Raw genomic sequence first — 6,290 nt, forward strand, 5'->3', positions numbered from 1 at the left:
TTTACTCAATTTATCCAGCCCCATCCCTCAGCTTTTTACTGAAACAGACAAGGGGAAAATGCTTTGTCATTGTTTTTACTGCTGATTGCCGCTTTAAAAAAGGTTTAATAAAAGACGAGCTGTACTGTGCTGGCCTGGTTACATATCCAACCTAGCTGGAACCGTGCTGAAAGAACAAACGGTTCAGATCAGCACGATAGTGTGAAAATGATGTAAGACAGACTCACCACCATGGCTCTGATGTTGAGAGCCTGGGAGGGGTTTATCTGACACAGCTTCCTCAGTGCTTCTGTCCTGCACCTCCCACCCATGCTCTCCTCATCCTGACATTCCCCATTCTTCAATAGTCCCCTGCACACACAGTAGAGATATTGGTTCCAACATTATGTAGAGAAGGGTTCTTTTCTGAGGATATGGAAAGCTTTATGGAATCCCAAAGCACTTTTTTTTTAAACAGTTTTGAAATAATGGGATTTGAGCGGATAATTCAATTAATCCCGTGTTTTATTTAGCAGAGTTGGCACTTATTGGTACTTGAACGTTGGAATAATAACAAAGGACATCAGTATTTTCAAAGATGCATGAAGACATTGTTCCATGTTTTTATAGACCACAGTGCTCCACTTATTGACCTTCTTTCAAGGATCTGCACTATTACTCCCACCAGAGCATTTTATTGTCTATTTGTGATGCCTTCCATGTCTGTAGCAGTGCATTATGTCATAGCTGACGGACTGCTTACGGAAATACAATGAACCATGGTATCATTACTCATTTATTTGCCTGTAATAAGATCTTATAGCTCTCAAAAGCTACTGCACTTTAACAGGGCTTCACTTTTGGGCCTGTTCTTCGCTGCAGCTGTCAGTTTAAAAGGCTAAATGTTTATGGTCAACTGAGATGGTGACTGAAAGGATATTAGCTTCCATCTCCGCTACTTACAGAGAATTGCATATGCCATAAAATACTCAGAGCAACTGAGTTAGTTACCGCTTCATGTTATAGGCTAGGCTATGCAATGCCTCGAGACAGGGTCCATTTCCCGACCGTTTCACCAACTTAAAGTGATTCATTTAAATGCGATACAATAAAAGAGGCCAATTCCAATAACAAGCCATGAGGATTCACTAATGTTCAGCACTATGTAATGTAACGCTGCCTACCGACTGACTTCTTCATCACTTCTCGCCTCGCTAACGCAAATAAGCTATTGACTCAGACCTGAGCCCTGGGGGATAAGGAGGCACTAGAGAGACATCTAGAGGCGCTAGATCTCCATTTCCTCCTTCATAATGTGTATTTTAAAGCAGAGAACACACACACACACCGGCCCTGTAGCGAGACAATCATATGCATCATCAATATTATAAGGAGAATACATTAACATTAGACTAGTCCTACCTCCTGGGGTTGAAACATTGTCCAACTACGAGTGGAAATACCTAATTGGGTGAGAGAAAAAAAACAGGAAATAGCCAGCCAACGTCAATAATTCTCTGCCTAGAATTACAATGAGATCTATTAGATTAAGTATACTCCCTCTAGGATGATTTTGCCAAGCATATGTCAGGCTCCGGGCTCAATAAAACCAAATAGCCATTAATACTAATGGATTAGTTGACTAATGAAAGCTAAACAGTTTGTGCACCATACTGTAAGAGCCCAAACATACAAGTAGCTACAGCCCAATATGGCGACCGGTGTATGGGCGAATGTGGGTGTGTCAAAAGGAGTGGGTGGAAAGTGAATCAGCTAATTGGGCAGATTTGTTAACACTCAAGACTGTTTTGCATTTTTGATTGGGCTGCACTACGAGTAGATAGTAACCCGGCAACCAGTACTCTGGTGTGTGCCTGCCGACTTGAAGTGCTTCCTACTGGGTCTCATGGTTGTGCCGCCAGCGGTAGCTAGAATTTTTTCGCTCACATGATTTTATTTCAATTAGCATAGCAACCTACACAAGAAATAACTAACATTGATGAGCATCTAGACGTCACCTTGATACATACATAGTCTACTACTCAATGGGGAGCGCATGAACGGCAACAATACGGCGCACAGTGTCATTAGCTCCCACTTGACAAACACTACTGTCCCGCAAAGGTGTGGGAAGTAGCTACCTTGTAGCCAATCAGGGTGACAGTCACAGTAAACACACCCAAACAAAGCACAAAGCATCGAAACATTTAATAAAAAATAAACGAATAGTTTTATAACTGACTATGTGTCAAAATAAAATAACAGTGAAATACAACTCAGAATCATCCTTTGCTTAATTAAAAACAGTCCAAACTCTTATGGTACGGTAGCGGAATATATGGTAGTTGCATGGTAAGAAACGGAAGAAAATACAGCTCAATCAAAACTCGAACCTACTTCAGAGCACTGTCGACAACACCCACTCCTTTCCACAAACCCACTACTTCAGAGCACTGTCGACAACACCCACTCCTTTCCACAAACCCACTACTTCAGAGCACTGTCGACAACACCCACTCCTTTCCACAAACCCACTACTTCAGAGCACTGTCGACAACACCCACTCCTTTCCACAAACCCACTACTTCAGAGCACTGTCGACAACACCCACTCCTTTCCACAAACCCACTACTTCAGAGCACTGTCGACAACACCCACTCCTTTCCACAAACCCACTACTTCAGAGCACTGTCGACAACACCCACTCCTTTCCACAAACCCACTACTTCAGAGCACTGTCGACAACACCCACTCCTTTCCACAAACCCACTACTTCAGAGCACTGTTGACAACACCCACTCCTTTCCACAAACCCACTACTATCCTTTCGACACACCCACACTCCGGTCAACATATTGGGATGCAGCTAACCCTTCTCCAAACATACAGATTAGAACAGCATTGTCCATTTACTATTAGCATAGACATTATTTTGTATGTTTCAGTTAACCGTCATTGAAGCCGTCAGGGACATTAGCAACCAGCAGGCACAGGAACCAGTCACCGTTTCTCACCAAGCCTCTGCACACATCTATGATGGAAAGCAGGGAGGGAAACTCTGAGAAAGGGTGGGGGGGATAAAACATGAGACACCACACCATCCATGAAGCAGCCTGTGTAGAGGCAGACCGTGTAGTAAACTTGTCTACATCTTACAAATCACTATCCAAGAAATGTTGCATTTCTCTCCAAACAAATACAAAACAGCATTTTCAGATAAGGCAACTGAAAACGTGGTCAGATGTTACCTACATTATATAGAGCAGGGGTGCCCAAACTTTTTTTAGCGTGAGAGCTACTTTTAAATGATTAAACATGTCACAAACTACTCCATTTTCCCCTAGCTTTCAAATAGGCACTCTTTGTATTTTCCCGAAATTGTAAATTCGATGTCAATATTGAGAATCACATCAGATTACCATTTTGGGGAAAAAAATGAAACATTTTAGATTTTTTGTGTAATTCCCATTTAATTGCGCATTTTCGAGAGGAATGTTCTCATCAAGAGACGTTTTTGCTGCTGCATGTATCATGACAGAGTCTACAAAACAAAAGCCCATCCGATTGATACTAATACAACCTTGATATAATTCTGCCAGGTAAGCCTACTTTGCAGTTAACATTTAATTGAGAAGGTTTTTGGGAAAATCTACTCAGAAGACAGTTATCATTATCGCTAACTGGCTACACAAAGTGAATGATTGACAAATGCGCACACCAGACAAACGGGGCATTATTGCTGGAAATTAATTTGCATATATTGTGTTATGTTTGGCTTTTTAAGCCAATTGTGGCTAATCAGGGGTGGGATAATGTCCATTTGGATTTGATTGGATAGTAGCCGGGATTTTGAGGTGTCTGATATTTCATGACAGTTTGTGATGGAACAATTGAAGAGCATATGCACTTCCAGAATTGTTTGGCGAGCTACTCATAGGTGGCTGTGAGCTACTGGTAGCTCGCGATCAACTTGTTGGAGATATAGAGAGATGCATGTACCTGCTTGTACTATACAGAGGACATCTGCAACTTATTCCAGGTATACAGAGCACTCAAAGAGCTCAGGCGACTTTAGGAACCATACCTCATTGGAATCAGCCACCTGGAAGACAAAACATGAAATATAAACTGAGCAAGAAAAACTGGGTGTACACTAACGACAGGCCAAATCAACCACTTGAATGTTACATGTAGATCCAATCAAATTTGATTAGTCACATGTGCCGAATACAACAGGTTACAATGAAATGCTTACTTACAAGCCCCTAACCAACAGAGCAGTTAAAAAAAAATATGGATCGGAATAAGAGATAAAAGTAACAAGTAATTCAAGAATAGCAGTAAAAAATAAAATAACTATATAAACAGGGGAGTGCTGGTACAGAGTCAATGTACGGGGGTACTGGTTAGTTGAGGTAGTATGTACATGTAAGTAGAGTTAATTAAAGTGACTATGCATAGATGACAACAGAGAGTGGCAGTGGTGTGGAGAGGGAGGGGGGCAATGCAAATAGTCTGGGTAGCCAGTTGACTAGATGTTCAGGAGTCTTATGGCTTGGGGGGTAGAAGCTGTTTAGAAGCCTCTTGGACCTCGACTTGGCGCTCCGGTACCACTTGCCGTGCGGTAGCAGAGAAAACAGTCTATGACTAGGGTGGCTTGAGTCTTGGAATTTTTTTTGTGCCTTCCTCTTGACACCGCCTGGTATAGAGGTCATAGATGGCAGGAAGCTTGGCCCCAATGCTGTAGTACACACTACCCTCTGTAGTGCCTTGCGGTCGGAGGCCGAGCAGTTGCCATACCAGGCAGTGATGCAACCAGTTAGGATGCTCTCAATGATGCAGCTGTAGAACCCAGGGGATGCAGTGAGGGGAGCGAACCTGAACCTTAAGTCACTGTTCTAGCAGGCTACCACCCACTCTACCTTGCACCTTAGAGAGACTGCTGCCCTATGTACATAGAGTCATTGAACACTGGTCAATTGAATAATATACACTGTATTGTAGTCATGGCTCATCCTATATAACTTCTGCTGTACACACTTTTTCTATTCATATACTGTCCATGCTGACTTACACACCATTATTCCGGTCTCTGACATTGCTCATTCTGATATTTCTTAATTTAAATGTTTTCTGGATTGTGTGTATTGTGTGTATTGTGTTGTTTTGTATTTCTAGGTATTTACTGCACAAGCATTTCACTGCACCTGCAATAACATTTGCAAATCTGTGCATGCAACTAATAAACTTTGATTTGACATTACCTTGTTCATGATGGTCAGTAGTTCACTGAGCACCAGTCTGAGTCTCTTGAGAGGGTCACTGTGTTCAAAAAATTATAATTATGTCATTCTGCCCCTGAACAAGGCAGTTAACCCACTGTTCCTAGGCCATCATTGAAAATAAGAATTTGTTCTTAACTGACTTGCCTAGTTAAATAAAGGTTAAATAAAAATAAAATAAACTCCAGGGTGAGTCCATTCTGCAGCTGAGACAGCAGGATGCTCTCTCCATTATAGCCACCAGCCTTGTGCCTATCAGAGAACACCCCTACATCAGAACTGTCAGCCTCTCTACCATTCTCACATGCTAACCAAACTTTTACTCTGCTAAACAAATAGAGACAAAAACTATTTATTTAGTTTTGATTCTCCAAGTATATTCACACAGAAAAATATTTTTACTCCAGTCTAAAAGGTTATGTAACCTAGGTTAGTTTTATGTGAGTTGAGTGTCCTTGAGTGTTATAATATACGAGTTTACTAGTGTCTCTCAGATGTTAGCAGGTCATTCAAAAGGTTTAAGCTGAGTTGCTGCTCCTTCCTGGCATCCTGCTCCAGAGCATGGAAGTCAATAGACAGGAGGGCCATGATGGAGTTGACAGCCTCCACCCCAGATAGCAGGCGCAAGATGAGCTTCTCGTCCTGGGCCCTGGCCTGGCTCTGGTCTGCTGGGAAACATAGAGCCATCCGAACCAGGCAGGGTAGCAGCAGCCTCCGCTCTGGGTCACTCAGTGCAGCCAGACACACCACATCCACCTTCTGCATGGCCTCAAAGGCATACAGGACGACAAACTGCAGCCCTGCACTCTCTGACATCTCTGCTGTTTGTCTGGGACTGGGTCCACACCTGTGAGAGAATGAGATGGGGACCTAATGAGGTTTCTTACATACAGCACCCAGCTTGCACCATTTCTGTCCGACTACCATCCGCTACTGCAAGAGCATGAACTGATCCCAAACCCAACTGCAGTCCCACAATGTTATTTTAGGTGTAGCCTATGTGAAGCAGCTCACTTGCCAGCCATGATT

General features: G+C 42.7%; 1 pseudogene; it reads right to left on the minus strand.

The window, feature by feature from the left end:
- The window catches only part of LOC109873446 (integrator complex subunit 2-like), a 52,316-nt pseudogene extending 46,239 nt beyond the window's left edge, over positions 1 to 6,077 (minus strand).
- Between the last annotated feature and the right edge of the window lie 213 nt (positions 6,078 to 6,290).

Source organism: Oncorhynchus kisutch, linkage group LG28, assembly GCF_002021735.2.
Source record: "Oncorhynchus kisutch isolate 150728-3 linkage group LG28, Okis_V2, whole genome shotgun sequence".
NCBI classification, from domain to species: domain Eukaryota; kingdom Metazoa; phylum Chordata; class Actinopteri; order Salmoniformes; family Salmonidae; genus Oncorhynchus; species Oncorhynchus kisutch.